The 20,191-nt window shown below is 54.5% G+C and overlaps 1 long non-coding RNA gene across 2 annotated transcripts; it reads left to right on the top strand.

Moving 5' to 3' along the window:
* Positions 9,273-16,508, top strand: LOC110403278. Of its 2 annotated transcripts, none has more exons than XR_002441598.1 (4): positions 9,273-9,453; positions 13,940-14,010; positions 15,308-15,349; positions 15,468-16,508. It is a non-coding gene; the product is annotated as an uncharacterized LOC110403278 (long non-coding RNA). The 2 variants fall into 2 exon arrangements; XR_002441599.1 differs by lacking the exon at positions 9,273-9,453 and adding an exon at positions 9,602-9,674.

Below are 20,191 nucleotides of genomic sequence, written 5' to 3'. Positions count from 1 at the left end.
CCATCCATCTACCCTTCCATCCTTCCATCCTTCTTTCCATTCATCCATCCATCCATCCTTCCACACATCCATCCACCCATCCCACACCTGGATGCACTCCCCAGCCTTTCCCACTCAGGCCTGATGAGGAGGTGGCATAATGATCTTAATTAATTGACATAATTAAGTTCCCAGCTGGTAGGAAGCTGGATTTCACAGCAGCTGGGCTGTCCATGAGGGAGGCAATAAAAGCTTCAGTAACCAGGAGTACAAAGTGAGCAGTGTGGAGCCGGGGCAGCTGAAGGTGTGTAGGGTTGTGAATGCAGGTAGGGGCTGTTGGTGGCTCTTGCTGTGGTCTCCTGCTCTGGACACAGCTGCCAGGTGGCTGTGCCTTTGCCAGGCTCCCACTCCCCATGCTGGCTTACATGCAGGGTCCTGCCAGAGGAGAAGGTTCTTTTGGTTATGTGCATATGTTTTCATTGAGTTTTTTTTTCTTTTCTTCCCCCCTCTCTTCCAACACACTCCCACATGGTTTTCCTCCCTTTTTCGGCTCTGAAATGGTGACAGCCATCTGTTTCCCTGGTGCTGCACAGGCCCTGTCAGTGGGTAATGCTGAAATGAGTGACTGGAGCGGGCAGGATGTGCCAGCGCGTGGCTGGCTGCCGCCTGCCTTCCCCGAGCGTGGGGACAGCTGCTCCCTCCCTTGAATGGCTGGAGAGTGATTTTCCTTTCTCTTTTGCTGAAACTGGTCCTTGATGGACTCATCCCTCATTTCACCGCGTCCCAAGTGTGCTGCTTGGATACTGCTTTAGCAATCCAAAGGAGAACGCAGCCAAAGTGTGAAGTGGCACTGAAGCCGGCTTGGTACAGCCCTGCCAGTCCCCCTGCGATGCCCTGACCTGTGCCAGCAGAGCTGTGGGCAAAGGGCACTGGTTCCCTCTGAGGCCAAAGATCACTCTGGCTTTCTCAGCCCCAGCTGGGTCTGCCTGGAGCCCAGCAGTGTGGGCAGATGATGGGGGCTGCTTGCTGGTGGTGGGACCATGCTGTGGGGCAGTGACTGAGGCTTTGCTGAGCCACCCGCCTCCCACCAAGCTGCGGTGCCAGCTGCCACCTGAAGGTAGAACAAATAGCATGAGGAGAGAAAAAAATGAATAAAATCTATCAAATGTGTCCTTTCAAGGCAAGGCACAGGGGGATGTGACCTAGCCATTGACATACAATCCATGATAAATAAACAGCAATTACTCAAACATCATAAAAACAGACTGTAAAGGCTATATAAAACTCTGGCGAAGTAGCTATAAAACTGCATGTGAAGGAGAGACGGGTGTGGATGTGTGTGGATGTCCTGGGAAGCATGGCCTCAGCATCCCGAGCTGCCTCCTTTCCTCCCACAGTCCTTCGTGCCATTTGCAAAGCCCAATTTTTGTTGTTGTGCAGCTGAGGCTTACATTAGGAGTAAATGAATAAACAGGGAGATGCGGTTGCGTCAGGAGGGACAGTCATTTGTCCCTCAATCCGGAGCTTTCTGCCAGCAGAATTAACTGGAGTGGGCTTTTATCTGATTTTAATAACTGGTGAGAGCTGCCTGGAGTGTCCTCTGCGGAAGGCTGCTGTGACTCCAGCTGGAGAAAGAAAATCAAAAGCAGAGGTGTCCTCCCCCTTACAGACCTGTCTGCACAGGCCTTGATCCTTTCTCCTTCGCTGCAAAGGCAGAAACTTCCCCTCTTGCCCCGCTGCCAAAGCTGTGGGTGTCTCTGGAGCCACACATCCCCCTGGTGCAGCGTCCATCTCAGCAGCAGCCGGAACACTTGCAGTGCTGGCAGCAGGGCAGGCACAGCCACCTGCCTCCACGTGCACCTTCCAGCTGCCGGCAGCCCCCAGCTCCCGGGGCTCCTGAGCCCTGTGTGCCTGCATCGCTGTTGTAGGAGCCCTCCTCGGTGGCCGTCCCCACGGTGCTTTGTCCCCGTGGCGATGCGCAGCTGGGCTCCGTGTGACAAAGGGCTTCCTCTCATTCATCTTAAATCTGCTGCCGGGAAACTTTATTGGATGGCCTGGGAGTTTTGTGTTCTGAGAAAATGTGAGTAATGGTTTCTCGTTCACCTCATCTCGATTGTCCACGATTTTATTGAACTCTGTCATATTTCCTCCTCTCTTTCCTCTTCAAGCATCTCGCTCCTCCTGGAATAAGCCGCTCTGTTCTCCCGGTCATCCTTCCCTCCTTCCATTCCTCGCAGTTTTTACAAGCCCTCCTCGTGGATCCCTGGCACTGCAGCACTGTCTGTCCCTCACTTGTGCTCCCACTGCCCGCTGTGCTGGGGCTGCCTTCCCCTCTGTGCCTCGTCTCCAGGCGGCAGCTGCCTGCTTTCCTGGCAGAGACCTTGCTGCCCTCCACTATTTCCTGCTAGCACAAGCCTGGATGCTCCCCTCCTGGTACCAGCAAGCTGCTTTGAACTCCATAGGTGAGAAAATATCTGTGAGACGGGGAAACACTTGGGAGAAAAAAAATGGTTATATGTTTTTTTTTTCTAGTGACAGTGTCAGTAAAAGCAACAGAAATAAACTCCTCTCCCAGTGCAGGGGCTGAGCTCACAGTGTCTGCCTGCCTCCCGAGGCGCTGTGCCGTGTGACACCCGGGAGCTGGGGACATTTGGGGACATACCGGTGATGCACGTCCCAGGCCGCCCCATCCCAGTGCCACCGGATTCCTGTGGAAACACAGAGTTTGGTGCCCAGGGATGGGGCAGCAGAGCCGAGAGGAGGGCAGCTGTGGCACATGGAGATGGCAGAGAGCAGAATATGGCACTGCTCTGCAACCCCTGAAAGGGAGGATGAGGACAAACAGAGAGGAGTGGAGGGAAGGAGAAAACTGGGAGTATTTATTGCAACATCACGCATGACTCTAAGTGCTGGCGTGGGCAGCCTCGGCACTGAGCCTTTTAGGCTCCAAGAGCTGAAAACAAAGGGTGGGAGGAAGAGGAACTTGTGTCTTGATAAACACAAGGTTGAAAAGGTGGGAGGTCGAGGGATCCAGGCTCTGGGAGCTTTCTCAAACCGTAAATTTTCAATAGCAGCACTGAGTCCAGGAAACCCAAACCAGCCATTGGTGATACATTATCTCAGGAGCAGACAGGGTCGGTTCTCAGCCTCCTCCCTGTTCCCACTTTGCCTTCGTCGCAGCCGCAGTCCGTGCTCACACGGCCGTGGGTGTGCGCTGTGCCACGGTGCTCGGGTGGGGTCGGGATGTGCTGGGCTGAGCCACCAAGCGGCAGGGTAACAAGTTTAGAGATGATGCAGTGATGTCTTTTTTTGCTGTTGCACAGCACTGGGCAGCGGCCCTGGGGCAGGTCGTGGTGCTTGCACCGTGCTGGGTGAGCACAGGAGGCATTGGTGGTTGCTCGGTGCCATGAGGTTGCTCAGCAGCGGGGCAAGATCAGCCCTGACCTCCCCTTCCCACCCCCGTGCCTGCAATGCTCCCATCCAGGCAGAGCGACGATGGCAGAGGGCAGACAGTGAGCTCCAACCCTGCGTGCACCACAACCAAAAAGCTGCTTGTGAACAAATGGCAGCAGCTGCTGGTCCAGCAGCACTGGGCTGGGAACTGGCAGCGCTGGGTTCGTCCCCAGAGCTCTGGCTCTGGGTGACCTGAGAGGGAAACGGTGTCACCCATCACAGCCCTCACCAAAGCTCCTGTGTGCTGCTGCACAGCTCAGCCCTGTGCTGATTGTGTTGGTTAAACACCGAGCGGAGCGGGGTGGGAGCCCCGCTGGATAAGTCCCCTCGTGTTCCCTGCACTCCGTTTCCCTGCGTCTCGTGCCATTCCTGCATTTGCTTTCCATGGCTTCTTGACAGTGAGTTCTCTGACAGGAGCAAGCACGGAAACAGCTCATTTAAAATGTAATCTGGCCCGAGAACTAGTTATTGAAATTATTTGATGAATAATTTAGGATAACAATTAAAGTCAAGAAAACCATAAATAGCTCATGAGCAATTCATGAACCGGAAGAGAGGCTAAAGTTTGCCCGATAAGTGATTTGCCACCCATTAGTCAGCCTGCATTGCTCTGCGCTGGGCTGGGCTGGGAGGAACGCAGCTGTGGCTGCACCCATGCAGCTCTGTGCCCCCAGGCACGGGGATGGCAGGATGCTTGGCACCTCGCTGCAGTGGGTGGCACTTTGCTGTACCTCGTGGCCCTGCAGGTGGTGCTTGAGGCTGCACCATGCCCTGGCTGCTCCCAGCCCTTTGCAGGCCGTTCCCATCCCTGCCTGCTCTGCCGCTGCCTCCCCTCTCCCTGGGGCGCCCGGACAGCAAATGCAGCAACAACAATAACAGAATTAAGTTTTATTTGAGTTGAAATGAACTGTTTCCTGGCTGCTGAAATGACCCATTCTTCCTCTTCCCCCCCTGAAAAAAAAAAAAAAAAAACAACCCATGTTCATTTTAGATCAAACAAAATGCTTTGCTCAAAATGAAACAAAATGTTTCAATTCCCATTTGGGCCATTTTTAGTGAGGGAAGCGAAGGACGAGTGAGCTAGCAGTGTGATTAAAAGGCTTGCTGTTCACACGCTGTGCTTTTTCCAGGCAGTTTGAGGATCCCTTCCCAGCGGTTCCCCCCTCTCTGGGTGTCCCAGCACCGAGGGGTGCGGGCAGGGGTGAGCTTGGCCCCAGCCCACCCTGCACAAACCTCCCGTCCCAGCAGCGAGGCTCCCTGTGCTTTCCCAGCGGAGTTGCACCATGCCTTGTTTCTGGAGAAAACCAGCAGCGTTCCCACCACAGCATCATCTCAGCTCCTGCTAATGGGAATGGGACGGGGGTTGCTGGAAGGAGTTCTCTGCATTTCCCCAGGCTGCTCATAACTGCCTGGCAGATCCCGCCTGGCTGCACATAGGAACATTCCCCCAGAGGGGGTCTTGGGGTGCAGCTTGAAGTGGAGCATGTACGTTTTAAGGGGATGCCTGTGATGGGGGATAGGGACGGGGTGCACTTGCCCCCAGGAGCCCAGTACAGCCTGTGGCCGGGACCTTGGTGCTCTGCAGGCCTTCCTTCCTCGGGGGAGTTCTGTATTAAATCCCCAATAAGCAAAATGTGTCTCTAAATTAAAGAGTGGGGCCTGCACCAGCAAATCTCTGCCAGATGTCTTTGTCCCAATTAAGGCGGAAGAAGAGGGAGAGAAGAGGCAATTAATTAGCTGGGAAAGGCAGAGGTGCAGCAGGGAGTGAGCGTGACCTCATCCCTGGGTGTGGGGGAGCTCTGGGGGCCGTCTTGGGGGGGCTGTATCACAAACCCCCTCCCCGGTGCCTCTCCCCATCCCCACTGCCCCCCATCCCCTGTCCCACAGCTGGGACATGTCACAGCAGATGGAGACAGCAGCATTGGGCCTCAGTTTCCCCAGCTGTGGCCTGCAGGTGCTAACAGACATTGGCACTGGGGTGACGGGATGGGGCTGACGGCCAAAGCTTTAGCAGAAAGTTTGCAGAGCTGTACGGAGTGGATATAGACCACAACATTTCAGCTTCCCCAACTTTTCCTGCTTGTGGTATGTCTGTTCCAAGGTGAGCAACAGAAACCTTTGATGAGCATTTGATTTTCCAGCCTATTTCAGTATTTTTGCCCTGATGTGGAACTTAAAGCATCCACATCATCCCAGGGAGGCCGAGGGATCGGTGCATCTCGTGCTCACGCAGCAGGTGACAGGTTGGGCATCCAAACAGGGGCCGTGCCTGCCTGCACATGGGTCACTGTCACCCGTGGGGCCACCAGACCCCTTCCAGGTGCTGAGCTGTGCCTGTCTCCTGTCCCCTGCTCCCCACCCCAGGCCGGGGCTCAGCCCCCTTGGTGGCAGCCAGCAGCCGACACGTGCGCAGGCATTTCCAGGGTAAGGGTTTATGCAGATTTATGTTAAAATATTCCCTCGTCTTCACTCCACACTTATTTTTATTGATTTGCAAATGCAAACCTTTGTTCTGTGCGCAGACCGTGAGCCTGACAGTTTGTCAGTAACTTCAGATTGAACATTTTAATATCTTCTTTCTCTCCCTCTCCCCACCCTTCCCGCAGGCGGCTCAGGCTGGCACCAGGAAAACATGAGACGATCCCCAGCACTGCCCCATGTGTCCCTGTCCCATGCACCCCAGCACTATCCCTGCCCTCCGTCCCTTCCCACGCTGCCTCCCATTCCCTGGCTGTGTCCAGAGAGAAATTTGGGAGCCCGGCGATGGAACCCCCTCTCCTCACTGCCATCCTGCTCAGCCCGCTTTCCTCCTGTCGCTTGAAACGGATGGATTCAAAGCAAATGCAGAAATTGCCATTCAGAGCCAGATTTGTAATAAAGGCGACGTCTCCGTTTCCAGCATATATTTATATCTAGTTTGGGTTCTGTCTGGAGGGGACGTGGGGAACATCACGAGAAATGCCAAGTGCTGACATAGGAGGTAGGAAATAGCTCGGTGACACGGTGGCATTTACCTGCAAGAGGCTGCGGCAGCGCAGGGCAGCACCGTGCTGCTGCCTCGACCCTGGGCAGCACAGCTGGGGGGGATGCCCAGAGAAAAACGACGACGAGCAGCGAGCTCCTGGCATGGCAATGCTCCCGTGCCCTGCAGAGCTCAGCGCCGTGCCCTGCAGCTGGGCTGGTTCCATCAGCCTGCTCACTGCAGCTCCCCATCAAAGCTCCTCCGCCGGCCGGCAGCCTGGACGCATCCACTTAATGGAGTGCTGCGAGACACATCCTGGCCGCGTTACCTCATTATTTACAGGACGGGGCTGCGTGCCGGGCTGCCCGCCTGCATCCCCAATGCAGGCTGAGGGAGGGCAGCCCCACAGGCACAGCCCCACGACCACAGCGCCCAGCACTGCAAAGCCATCCACCACGACTGTGTTTAGAAACGTTAAAGGAAAGCGTTTAAATCCGGAATGAGGGATTTACGCTCTTTTAAACTTTTTTTTTTTTTTCCCTGCCTGATTGCTGTATTTTTCTCTAAAATTGGGCTGATGGCGGTGTTAGCCAGCTGCACGATGGCACCACCAACATGAATGCTTTGGGGCAGAGGGAGAAAAACAACTGCCAAGCAGCAAGCACATGAGAGGGGGCTGGGGGGGTGGCTCAGAACTCCGAGAGGCCTCCACTCCTCAGAGGCTTCCTGGACATCTCCTGGTGCTTGCAGGGGGCTCAGCACATGGGGTGGGGGCTGCGACTTTGCGGTCGGTGTTTCATCACGTACATAGAGCATCTGCTCAGCTGGGAGCAGGCAGAATTCTGCCTCCTCAGCCACTGGCTTCCTTGGGTCTCATGGAGGTAGAACATCCATCAGTGGAGTCACCATGTATGCCTTCAAACCTGGGAGCACAGATGGGCGCTGGTGGCCTCTCCTCCCACTGTGTCCAAAGGGAAGCATGGAGCAGAATTGGAGGGACATCCAGCGTAACCAGATGTTCTGAGGAACGGGATCCTTTGATGGCCATCAACAACACGTGAGCTACTGAGCACCATCCAGTTTGCAGGAATAGCCAGACCCGGTGCTGCGTGGCTGAGGCCGGAGTTGCAGGGAGCGCTCTGCTCCCCACGTTGCAGCACAGGGGTCTGACCAGGCACAGCCCAGGCAGCCCCTGCAGGAGGCAGGCAGGGATGCGGAGCAGGGCTCTGCTCTGCACTGTGATGGGAAGGGAAGGGCTGCGTGGCCTCCAGCCCTGCTCCTCACATGCCAAAGGGGAGGGCGTGTAACAGAGTTTTCCAGTCAAATTCACTTTGCTGCTAGTAGAGTTAAGATATGCTCCCTTTGCTGGTCCTGTCAAAGCCTCCTGTCTGTCCGTGTATATATCTATCTATCTATATACATACACGCCGTTCATCACACCAGAATCCAAGTGACCTGGAGTAGCACAGTACAAACATTGTAGATCCTATATAAACAGAGGTTATATATATTTTCCTCATTTATTCCTCTCCAGCAGAAAAGTGGCCTCTTTCACAAGGAAAAATAAACGAACACAATGGCAATCCTGAGTTCAGCAAGTGTTTCCTAGCAGATTTTAACCATGTTAAGTTAGGTGGTTGTAAACACACTGACAGCACGCCTCCCAACCTTTGAAATTCCTTACAGTCAGTTTCCTGTCTCAAATTCACACCATAGCATTTCCACCGGGGCCTTAAATTAATGCCCGGCTGGGGTGCATAATTACCAGCTCCCTAATGGGCCAAAACATCCTGAAGGGCTGAAGTTTCCTTTTTGATTTGTGGCTCTGAGTTGGAGTTGCAATTACCAAATTGATTTTAAATGCAGGCTTCGCTGACAGACTATTGGCAAACGGCATCTCGGAGTCTTCAGCCATTCATAAAAAAAGGAGGAAGCCCTTGATGAATATACCTTGATCTGCAGCTGCTGTTTATTTAATACAATTTATGGGCAACGGTATTAGGTTTTATCAGGGAGCTGTAGCTTCGGAAAGATGGCTTTGGCAGGAGTGGTTGAGTTGAGAAGTTGGGTCACTGCTGTGTGCTGCCGGAATCGCTGTGTCACACGATGAGCCCTCCTCTCTGCTCTCCTTTCCTTGACTGCTCTGCCCCACAACCTGGGCACTGGGGCCATGCTGGTCTCTTCCTCCCAGCTCCATGGCCAGTGTCTGATCCCTGCATGCAACACCTCCTTTTCTCCCTGAATTTTCAGCTTCCACCACAACAGAGCCCTGACCTCCTAGGGGGGTTTTGTGGGGTGATCCTCTCGATATGATGAGGGTTTGCTGCTTTGGTGCTCCTCTTTTTTTGTGTGGTCTATGAGAAGGATGATAAGTCACAAGTAGGAGGAACTGGAGCCTTCAAGGCTTGGAAGGAGAGCCCCAGAGACAGGTAAGAGGGGTAGGAAAGCATTATCATCATCTCCTCTGTTGTGCAAGTGGGGCAGCTTGCTGAGAGCAGGAGCTGTGAGGCTGCATGTGGAGAACTGTGGGGCACAGTCCCAAAGTCATGTAAGAAGTGCAAGAGCACAGTCACTGTGACCTGCCCAGCAAGCTGAACGTTGGCTGGGTGGCCTGGATCACTGCTCTGTGCATCCCCCCATCTCTCCCTCCATCCTTCCATCACACAGGGCACTGGCAACTCCCAGGAAAGAGGAACTCTCAGAGAAGTGCCTCTCTGTTGGGTTGAAAGCTCTCCTTCACAGGTGAAAGTCCCCTTCTGGGACCCCTAGTTGCTGGCATCCCCCAGCCTTCTGCTGAGAGCCCAAAGCAGTCACAGTTTTACCATGAAGTCCTGGGAGCCTCTGTGCATCCAGACAATGATATGTTGTGGTGGAAATGCTAAGTCATGGCCTGAAGCAGTGATGGAGCACCTGGTGCAAGGCAGGGCCAGCCCAGGGGAGCTCAGGTGCATGCAATGCCAGGAGCCAGGATCCACCCCTTCCCAGCCCTCATTTAAGGGCTGGTAGTGGAGGTGAGGGGATTTCAGTGCCCATCCCTGCTTACCTGAGACTTTCTGAAGGTAAGCAGTTTTTCTTCCTTTATTTTTGTGTCCATGTCTGCAGCATTTGGCCTTGTCCCCATTTGCTGCAGCCTGGGAGTTTGCCACCATGCTCTTATTGCTGTACTTTCCATCACATTATAGCGTTACATCCATAAACTGAGTGCTTGCCATCTCTCCCTTCTGTCCAGTGCTAAATTTGCATCCATCCTGCCATGAGCCTACTGATCTCTGCAGAGTCTGTAAGTTCCCCAGCACTCAGTCAGAGCTCTTTAGCCTTGGGGTCATCCTGATGCTGAGTGGACACTCATGCAGAGCTGAGCCACGAGTATTTTTTCCCTCTGTTTAGCACCACAGTGCTAAATGATATTTCTTGGGATCTGGACATCTTTCCACAGTGGCTTCATTTTTTATTTTGGAGACTCTCATTTCAGTTACCCATCTGCAGAAAGGCCATCCGAGTTTATCTTGCCTTCAGCCAGCACTGGAAGCTGCTGATTAAGGCAGAAAATAAGAAGGATCTTAGAAGTGAAGGTGCTTCACTGCTATCAGCCACTCCCTTCCCTCTCTGGAGGTGGGAGGGCAGATGATGCTGTTGGCATCCCATTGGGAACCAATTCAGAGTGACCTGGGGGGCAGAGCCTGGAGGAAGGGTGCTGTTAAGGGGTCTCTGGACAACTGTGGGACCTGGCTGGGTCAATGCAAAGGGCTGGGGGGGGGGGGGGAGAGTAGTGATGGTTGTAGCAGGGATGGTGCCTCAGTGGCAGGAAGTGAGAGTGCAGGTGGGGACGGGGGCACAGGGGCAGATGGGGGTGGAATTCATACCCCTATGAGAAGTGCAAAGTGTGGTCCTGCTCTGGGTCTTTCCTGTAGTATCCCTGCTGGTGTCCCCAGGAGGCACAGGTGTCCCAAGCCCCTCTTGGCATTCAGGGGCACCTGAGGGTCCCTGCTCCTGCAGCCATGGCTCTGGGGTTGTGGCAGGAGCTGCTGCAGGTCCATGCTGCGCCTTTGTGGGGGTGAGACTTCCAGAAGAACGGTATCTATGGGGTCTGGCAGCCTGGGGAAAGGTGGGGGAGAGGCTGACTGATAGGGGAGCAAATAGTTTGGCTGCCTCCACGGAAAAGTACCTGGTCTGTTTTGTTTCCTAGATTAGTGATGAAGGATAAGGATTTGGGAGAAAGGGAGGGAGGGCTGCAGTTAATCCACTGATTAACCTGAGGAGAGATAGGCAGAGGCTAAATCAAAGCAGAAGGGTGAAAGAAAGAAGCCAGCATCACCTGCTCCAGCCACAGCAGAGAAATGGCATGGCCCAGCCACAGAGTGACTGTGACCGTGGGGATGGGAACAACACGGGGAGCTGGGGAGGGGGGAGAGCACAGATAGAGGGGAGCGGGGTGTATGTCCTGCAGAGAAACATTGAGGTTAAGCTGGCCTCTCTCCTATTGGGCCCCATGCGCCCAGGGCTAGGGACCCGGGGGGACATTGCCTAGAGGTGACACAAGTGGAAATGGAATGTGTTCTGGGGGTCATGGTGGTGGCTTATGCTCTCACATCTGGATGCTGTGATGTTTTCCAACTGGTGGGGTGGAAAAAAAAAAAGGGGGGGGGGGGGGGAGAAGGGGCACTTAAGGGATTAACCCTGCAACAGCCATGGATAGAATGCCCTGCCCCAGAGCTGCCCAGCCAGGGCTCCTGAGCCTTGCTGTGAGCTGCAGGGAAGTGACATTTGTAGGACCCAGCATTTAAACAGGGATGAGACAAGTCCTGTGCTCTGCAAACCAAACACATCTGATTTGGGAGGCATTTGGAAACAGATCTGAATGCTGGGGACCGGGTCCGATCTCTGCATGGAGGGATGGGAGACTGGGAGATAAGGGCATATCCCATTTCGTGGGATCTGGCACAGCTCAGGCTGCTTAAAGCCACAGAGTGTGATTTGGGTTCATTGCTGCCGTAAGCAAAGTTCTCCCCTTCCTTTCAGAGCAGGGGCCTGGCAGCCCTATGAGCTCTGCAGGGAGCCCCGACTCAGTGGTCCCTGCAGGGGGGCTCTTTGCATGCCATGGTTATGAGCACATGGGTCAGGACTGAGGCTCAGGACACACTGCTGAGGCACAGTGTCAGCTCGGTGGCCAGGAGTCCCGGCTGCCTTCTGGCCAAGGCCACCAAAGCTCTGTGGCTGCATGGGGCTGCTCTGCTGGTGTCCCCAGAGCTCACTGGGGATGGCTGTGCCCCGATGTCCCGCAGCCCTGAGCTCAGATGCTGAGGTTTGTATCATTAAACATGTCCAAACAGAAAAAAGAACACGTACAGAACCTACCCTAAATCAACTCATCCTCTCCGTGGATAAAGCTCTTCTCCCCCTATTGTGTTGCCACGCGTAATTGCTAGCACATTGCTGTCCAGTATGTGGGAACGTGTGTGAGATGCGTGCTGCAGCACTGTTATTGGGCACAGCCCAGGCTGCGCTGTGCTGCCCTGCAGATAGTAGGGAAATACCTGCAGGGTTCTGCATTGTGTCGGTGTGTGACTGTGCACGGTGCGGGTGCTGCTGTGTGCAACTCATGGGTGCACACGTTTCTCCTTTGGTGGCTGTCATTGCCATGTATTTACCACTGTGCCTTTCTCGAAGATGCTGTTTCTGCGCCAGCAGCGTGTCATGCTTTGCATTAGTCCGGCCAAATTACGACTTCAAAGTTCTCAGATTCGGAGGGGGCTCCCATCTCTCTCTGGCGGAGGAGCAGCCACAGGTCTGAAAGGTTTCTTATTTAGCTTTTTCAGCGTGGAGCTGAGGAACCGCTTTCCATCTGGAACCATGTGGAATTTCTGCATTTGAGATATTTAACCTGACTTTAATTTGAGTCGAAACGTCTGATATTTCTGATAGTAATACCATGCCGGGGGGGTGGGGTGGGGGGGGGACCGGCAGCGCTCCCCTCGCCCGCCCCAGCCGGTCCCTGTTAAGCGATTCCTGGCATGCGAGCGGCAGACGGGGCCGGAGCCCGATCAGATCTGGGCAGCCGCCGGGCGGTGGCAGCGTGAGCGGGGTCCGGAGAAACCCAATCGCTCCCATTGCTTCCTCCGGCCCCGTCCCTGCGCTGCCCTGGGGAGGTGCTGCTGGGGGCTGCCAGGCTCCTGCAGGCTCTTTTTGTTTTTCCTCTTTTTTTTTTTTTTTTTTCTTTTTGGAATGCTACTGTTGCAGCATCTAAACTTAAAGTTCCCCCGTAGTGCAGCCCCTTCTTTACACTTCAATGTTGTCTTATAAGAAAGTGCTACTTGCAGAAACATTGTGTCCCTGAGAAGGGGACTCCTGACTCCAGCATAGGCTCTGAGTACAGCGCAGACCCCGAGACCAGGACTGGCCCTTGCCCTGCAGTGGGTTCAGTGGGTGCAGGGTCTGAGGAGATCCCCTCCTTCCACCCCACACCCGTGGGGATGGGCAGGGAGCCCCGGCTGTGCTGGAGCACAGGACCCTAATGAAACAGGGCCAAGGTTTGGGCACCGAAGCGGGGGACATCACGTGGGTACCTGGGGAAGTGGGGACAGAGATGCAGACCGAAGTCAGGATGGGGCTGCAGTGGTGGGGAAAGTAGGGGTTCATGGGGCTGCTTCCTGGCTCAGGCATTAAAATCTCGCTGGGTTGTTATAATCTGTGTTAGATTTAAACTGTGCAATAAATGCTTCAGTTTATTGATGCCAGACTGCAGACAATTACAGCTGAAGTCACCAATGGATTAGTGCGTGATGAGAGCCCGAACAGCTCAGCTTGGGGAGGCATGCTGGGGGCGGTGGGGAGGAGGGGGCTGCATGTTGCTGTCCTGCCCTGGGATCATCGGGCCTCTCCTAAGTGGAGACCTGGCCCTGCAAATAACACAGGTGCAGTTTGTTTGGTCCTTGCAGAACCAGCAGCCTCTTCTGTGTGGGGTACATGGGGCAATGCCTGTCCAACAGGAAAGTGGCCGTGTCCCCATTGCCCTGAGCCAGTGGGATGGGAGAGGAGATCTCAAGTGTCCTCCTGTGCTCTGCATCACTGTCAGGTGCTGAATTCTCCCCCTTCAATTTGCCTTTGCAGCACAAGCTCCAAAGCAGAGGGGCTTCTGCTCCTGTTCTTCTGCTCTCTTTGGTCTGGGAACGTCCCAGGGCAGCATGTCAGGGATGTGGGCTGCTCTGGCCTGCAGATGTTTCTGGCAGGTAGGGACAGGCCATGCTGCTGATTGCCAGGACCACACATAGGGGCTGGCTCTTCAGAGCCGTGGGCATTCCCTCTGCCACTTGTGGGCTCCGCACTTGCCAAGGACAGCCCATGCTGGCCACGGGCCTGACAAGCCACAGCAGGATGGTGGCCACCCAAAAGCCGGTGTGCTCAGCACCCACATGTGCTGCTTATGGTGGGGGGAAAAAAAAAAAAGAAAAATTTTATTTAAATCTGTTTCTCTGGAAAAGAAAGACTCAACAGAAGATGAAAGAGCCCAGTGCCAGATGCAGATTCAAGCTTTTTTCTTCCCCAAAGCCACAGGGTTCCTCCCGCATGGTGTCCTGGTGGGATGGGTCTGGAGCTGAAGCAGAGGAGCAGCACCACAGGTGGGCACTGGGGGATCTTGCATCTCCACAGAAGTCCAAAGTGGGCCATGGAGTAGTCAGTGCACAAGCCCAGGTGATGTGGGCTGCAGGGTCCTGGGCTGCAGAGCGTGCTGGGTTGCTGTGCCCCAGGAGGCCAGAAGGATGCGGGGGGGGGGGGGGGGAAACTAATGTGCATTTCCAGGGCCCCTGCCATGGGAGGATTAGTGTAAAACCCACAGATTTCTCAATATTTTCCTGACCCAAAGTGCTGAGTTTGTTTTGCTGTGATTTATGGGATCCTGTTACTCGCTCTCTGTGAGTAGCAAGACGATCATTGGGGATTTATTAAGAAACTTTCACAAGTCCCAGAACTCTGTCAAGTTTTTGCATGAGTAATAATTTGCCTAAAAACTGGGAGGAGAAGGTGACACGCTTGCTCCGTGCTGGTGGAAGGACACGTGCCCTGGCCACCAACCCCTGCACTGAGCCGAAGCCAACGCTCTGCAACCACCCCAAGGCTGAGCTGCTTCATTCCCAGCTCTTCTGTGTGGGGGACCAAGAGGGGTCTGCTACCAGAAAATCAAGTCCAGGTGCCACCAGCTTCCCTGCTCCCGGTGGGTGTGCTCTGCTCACTGATAACAGCATTGGTCCTCAGCGGTCACCCAGCCCTGTGCGGCTTCAGAGCTGATGCACAGCTGATTTCCCACCACCTTCAGCTCCAGATAAACACCGGATAGGTTTGTGTTGAAACAACATTAAGAAGCAATCCAAACCACGCGGGGAAGGAAATTCTTTTTTTTAATTTTTTTTTTTTTGAAATTCAGATGAAGCTTTTTTTGGTATGAGTCCTGGCAAACAAATGGCTGAGCTCAGGTCCCAATTAGACTCTTTTGGACTCTGCGAGCGATGAGAAATGACCTAGCTGATTTCACTCCTTTCCCCGAGCCCCTTACAGAAATCTTTTGCAATCCTGAGGTCTGGGGGTTGAGATGTCATGTGCTGAATTTCTCTTTGCTGCTGCCCACGTGGCAGTGAAGGGTCTGAGCCACCCCCATGCCCCCACTCCAATGTCCCCTCCAGAGCGCTGCCGTACCCAGGGCTGGGATTCCCCACCCAGCTCAGTGGGGCTGAGCCGGGCTGCTCCGAGCCTCAAAGAGCTCCAGGAATGCTCCAGGAGCTGAGGTGGGTGCCTGGTAGCTGCATTCCTCCTCCGTCAGCACTAAACCAGGCTGCTTGCCCGGAGATGTTAGTATCGATATCAATATCACATAGCCACTTAATGGCTTTAATGAGACTGTCATGTGCTTTGTTTCTCCAGGAAATGGACACTTGGCATCGCCCTCGTTAAACCTCACCTGGGGTAAGAATAGCACCCCACAGACAAGCCCCTTCTCTTACTCCCTTTCTGCTCCAAACTGCAGAACACAGTTACTTTTTAATAGCAGCTGCAGAAATGATGGCATTCTCCTGGTATCTAGATCGACTCCATGGAAAGGAACATGAAGGCAACTGGATGAAAGGTGCCTGAGAAAGGAAGATGTGAGGGCTCTGTGCTGACCAAACCTCCCCAGCGTGCCCGCATTCCATGCAGAGCCAATGGCTGCCCACAGCAGACGGCCCCATCCACGCATGGTGCCAGGAAGGGCTATGAGCACATCGCAGATTCCTGTTGGCAAAACAGGCCAAAGAAAGGCTACAAAATAAATAATCACTTTCATCTGAACTGCAGCAGAAGAGGCAATAAAATGAAATGAAAGCACTGAGCGAAGCTGTTGTGTCTAACAGGAATCCTGACCCCTGGTCTCAGCTCCCCTCTTTTATGTTTTTCTGACTTCAGCACTATTGTGGGCAGATGCCTTTGAATATGATTTATTTGTTTGTCTTGGCATCCAAACAAGGAGCCCCGGGACCAGAAAATACGATGGAGAGCCCACTTCCGAGTTCCCCTTCAGCCCCACGCACGCTGCCCCGTGTGCCTCGGAGAGGCTTCGTTACGCAGCGCAGCGGGGGGAGAGGAGGACGCAACAGTCGATAGCCCTAAAACAATGCGCCGGGCTGGCCCCGGGCCCGAAGGGTTGGACTCCATTCCTCCAACTGTCAGGGAAACGGGGCTGGACTCAGGAGAGGGACGTGCCTCATCCGAGCCCATCCGTGCACGCACCGCGAGGGGCCGCGTTCAGCTCCACTCTGAGCCCCCCGGGCTGCGCTGCCGTGGGAGCAGGGGCTGTGTCCCGCTGTCCCTGGGGAGCAGGGCTGCCGCTGAGCTCCCCGGCGCTGAGCTGCTCGGCATCGAGTGGGGCGAGCGCTGCCGCAGGCTTTGGCCGGGCGGTGCTATCGGAAAGGGCTCCAAGAGCTTTCTTGGTGCGCGTCCAAACGTCTTTGTGTTTCCCAGCTTTTTGCTGTTGGATTGCAGAGGACGATTTAAAGCCGGAGCCAACTATCTACCAGAATGAAACAGTTTCACAAATTGTAAGGCCAAAGGGACCATTAGATTACGCAGTCCAACCTTCTGTACAAGACAGGCCAGCTCTACTCTGTCTCATTAGTGCCTTAATGCTTGCTGCAACCGCTTCCTTCTGCTGAGAGCCTCCTTCCCTTCCCAGCCCCTGCGGCCCCGCTGCAAGCTGGGCTGGGGGAGCAAAGCCACCTCGGGCTGAGCCAAGTGCTCTGCTCCATAACGGCTCCGTGTGCAGCGGGCTCTGCCGTGGGTCTTTCTCCCACCCTGGGTGTTTCTCATGCTCATCACATGGCCCATTGCTGATAACTGGGGTGGAGATTGGCTCTGCAGTGTGATTTGTGGACACGATGAGCTTAGCGCAGGCAGAAGGCTTATGCTGTTTAACCTCTGACTGTACGGAAAACCTGGAGGCTTTGGAGAACTCGTGTTGTACTGACTGCAAGGCAGTGGGGCAGCGCTCCCCACAACAAAGCTGTGAGCCCGTTGGAGTGCCTCAGCACTGCTCAACCAAACTGCCCAACGCACATCAACCCCGACTGCAAACCTGCAGCTGGAAGCTGTGCCACGGAGCTGGGAAATGTGTATTTATTTCTCTTCCTCCCTCCACATATTGTCCCTTCTCAGCTGAGGAACGTGACGCTGAATTTTCTGCCTAGAATATGCTGCTCTGTTTGAACAGGTTTTTCTATTCCCCAATCACTCACCATCTCTGCTGCACAAGATTTATTGACTTTTATTTATTTATTTAGACTCAGTCATTTTTCATTTGGGACAGAGCAATGTGCCGAGTGAAGACGGCCTGGGAAGCCCTCTGCGTGAGTCACGACCCTAAGCCTTTGAGCTGCCTTGTTTCCTTTGGTTTAATCTCGTGCCTGCAGTAAACACATCGGACAAAGCTCTGCTTGTTCGGGGATGTCCAGGACTGGAGCTCCGTGGGGCCAGATAACAGGGCTGTGGGTGGGGAGGAGAGTGGGGCAGTTCTGCATTGTGGCTTGGGCTCCTCTCCCACTTCTTAGGCATTCTCCATGTCCCAGTGCTCCTGAGTTCCGGCTCTCCTGGCACTGTGGGCACGTTGGCCCACTTGAGGCACAGCACATAAGGAATTCACACTCACAAGCCGTACCCGATGCCGCTCCTTCATAGCCCATATGGGAAACACAAGGGCTGGCTCCCCAAGCTGCAGTAGCTCTCCCAGCCTTTTCCTCCAGCTCTCAGCCATGCGTTTCCTTTCACGCTCGAGTGCCACCAGCAGCCTGCTGCTCAGCAGGGCCAGCGTGGGAGCTGTGGGGCCGCAGGAGCCCGGCGATGTCCCATTCTTTGGGCAGCAGAGATGGGCTGGGGCCAGCCCTGTTGCTCCCGCTGTGCGTGGCTGCACTCGCGGCTCTCTCAGCTCCCACAGCACTTGCCAGCCCCTTGCACAAGCCTCCAGCCAGCACACTCCGCTCCCTTCTGTCGGAGCAGCTGCTGGTGGGGCTCTTCCAAAATGGTTGGCTGCTGGCAAGGAGCTCGTGCCGGAGGAGCCTGCTCCAGATGTGCACAGCTGTGTGCATGCTGCTGCCGCGCCGGCCTCGCGCTGCGCCATGCTGCCCATGGAGGGACACAGCGCAGGTCTGCTGGGCGGTGTCACCTCCACGCATGTGATGGGGCCATGGGGACAGAGCTACTGTGCGCATCCCCCAGGTTTGCCCTGCCTGGTGCTGACTAAGTCCAGGCAGTGGGACGATAGTATTTCCTTTGGCAGAGGAGCCTCTGGCCCAATTATCTCACTCTTACGTCACTTTTGTTTGTCTAAGCTAAGATTTCCCTGACTCCTTCTCACTCTGGTGCTTCTGGTTTTGCCCTGGGTCTCGATGTGCAACTGTTTTCCCTCCATCAGGCACCTGCAGGTACCCTCTGCCTTCCTCTCACTTCCACCAGCCCTGGAACACTCAAAAGCCATAGGACTTTTGTGCACTGACCGGATCACTGACCCTGCAGGGATTCTGCTGCAAAACATCTCTCAAGTCTAATGCTCCAAGTGAACGTTCACATTAATTCCACCACAAACTGAGATTGAACTGAAAGCAGCACATTTCTGGGAGACCAGGAGCATTACCACAAAGTGTCTGCTGCAGACAGCCCTTCCAGAAGGGAAGATGCTTTCGCAGAGCATCCCCCAAGGGCTGGATTCTGCGAGGTGTATCGTGTGGATGCACTCTATTGCCTCAGCAAATGCAGCACAAATCCCTCTGGATCTGCTATCTGTGCAACAGCTTCCCCAGGAGCTTCCCGGAGCACTGAGGGGTGCAATGAACGACAGAGCTCTGCACCAGAGTGCAAATGGCACTGACTTCTTCTCTCCCTGCATCAAATTGCTCCCTGCCATGTGGCAAGTATCGAGGCCGTGTCTTCTGCTGCCAGCTTTCTGCGCAGAGCACAGCCAGCAGAGCCCTGCCCAGTGAGAACAGCTCCGGGTGCAGTGGGCACGGGTGACCACGGGAAGTCCCAGCTGCTTCCTGTGGCTTCTCCTCCACCACAGCTTTGATCTATTTTGAACAAGAAGTGCTGAAATGCAGGGAACTGAGTTGCTGGCCGGGTGATGGGAGGCTAAGGGCAGCTGGGGTGGCTCCTCCAGCCTCTTCAGCCAGTGACCAGCTGGGATGGGAACCCATCCCCCCTCCTGTACCCCTCCTGCATTCCTCTTGCACCCCTCCAGCATCCCTTCTCCTTGCCTCCTTCTTCCCTTCTCCAGCAGGAGGACAGCTGGGGAGGGGCAGAGTCACCTCATTGCTCTACCTCATCCCCTTGGCCAGCTAGGGCGCATTGCTCCAATGGCTTTTTTGGTTTAATCGCATTAGAGAAGGATGTGTTTGCTTTTTCATCTCCGGTTGTTGTGTCCCTCGGGGCTCCGCCTGCAGCTCCTTTGTTTGTGAGCAGAACACACTTCTCCAGCCCAAGCTTGGCTGAGAAATCCTGAAGCAGGTTGTAAATCTCAGCGGCCGGCCGATCGACACACACCTGCTGGCTGCTGCCGTGCAGCTGGGGAGCAGGGGAGAGGGGGAAAGGGGGAAACTTTTTTTCTTTTTAATGAAACTAGCATGATTCTCATTCAGATTTTCAAAAGGAATTGCGTTATTGCAAACTGAGAGGCAGCAGCAGCCATCAGCTGTGGCTTTCCCACCTCTTCAAAGACCGGCAGCCGGGGCCGTGTCCCATTCACCCCTAGGGCAGCACCAAACCCGGATGGCGTAGCAGGGAACTGGGGGCCCTCATGGAACTGGGGGGACCAGCAGGGGCTGAACATGGGGGGTCCCATCCAGGATGTGTGAGGAGGAGCCCATGGGGCGATGCCTCCCGCCTGGGTGGCGGGTTGGTGAGTCCATGGGGGCTAATGGGACCACAGCAAAGGAGAGCAGAGCTCACAGCAGCTGCAGGAGAGGGCTTTGGGGTGGCTTTTGGTTGAGTGCTTGTTTGTGACCACCCTAAACAAAAGGAAAATCGGGCTTTTTTTTTTCCCTTTTTTTTTCTTTTTTTTTTTTTTAATTGTGCGGGGATAAAACCCTACTACAGCAATAGGAATAGGTTTCAAACAAAAGAACTTTATTTAATTGACATCTTTCTGCCACAGGAAAGGAAAAGAAATCTGTGCCGAATTGCAGACCCTAATAAAAGCCCCGTTCTTGGGAGTGATTCATTAACTTTACTAGGAGCGCGTTTAAAAAATAATTTAAGAAAGAAAAGAAAAAAGGGCCAAGATTTCCTGTG

Source organism: Numida meleagris, chromosome 8 (assembly GCF_002078875.1).
Source record: "Numida meleagris isolate 19003 breed g44 Domestic line chromosome 8, NumMel1.0, whole genome shotgun sequence".
In the NCBI taxonomy this organism is placed as follows: domain Eukaryota; kingdom Metazoa; phylum Chordata; class Aves; order Galliformes; family Numididae; genus Numida; species Numida meleagris.
The sequence above is the reverse complement of the archived record's forward strand: the minus strand, read 5'-3'. Positions and strand labels throughout refer to the sequence as shown.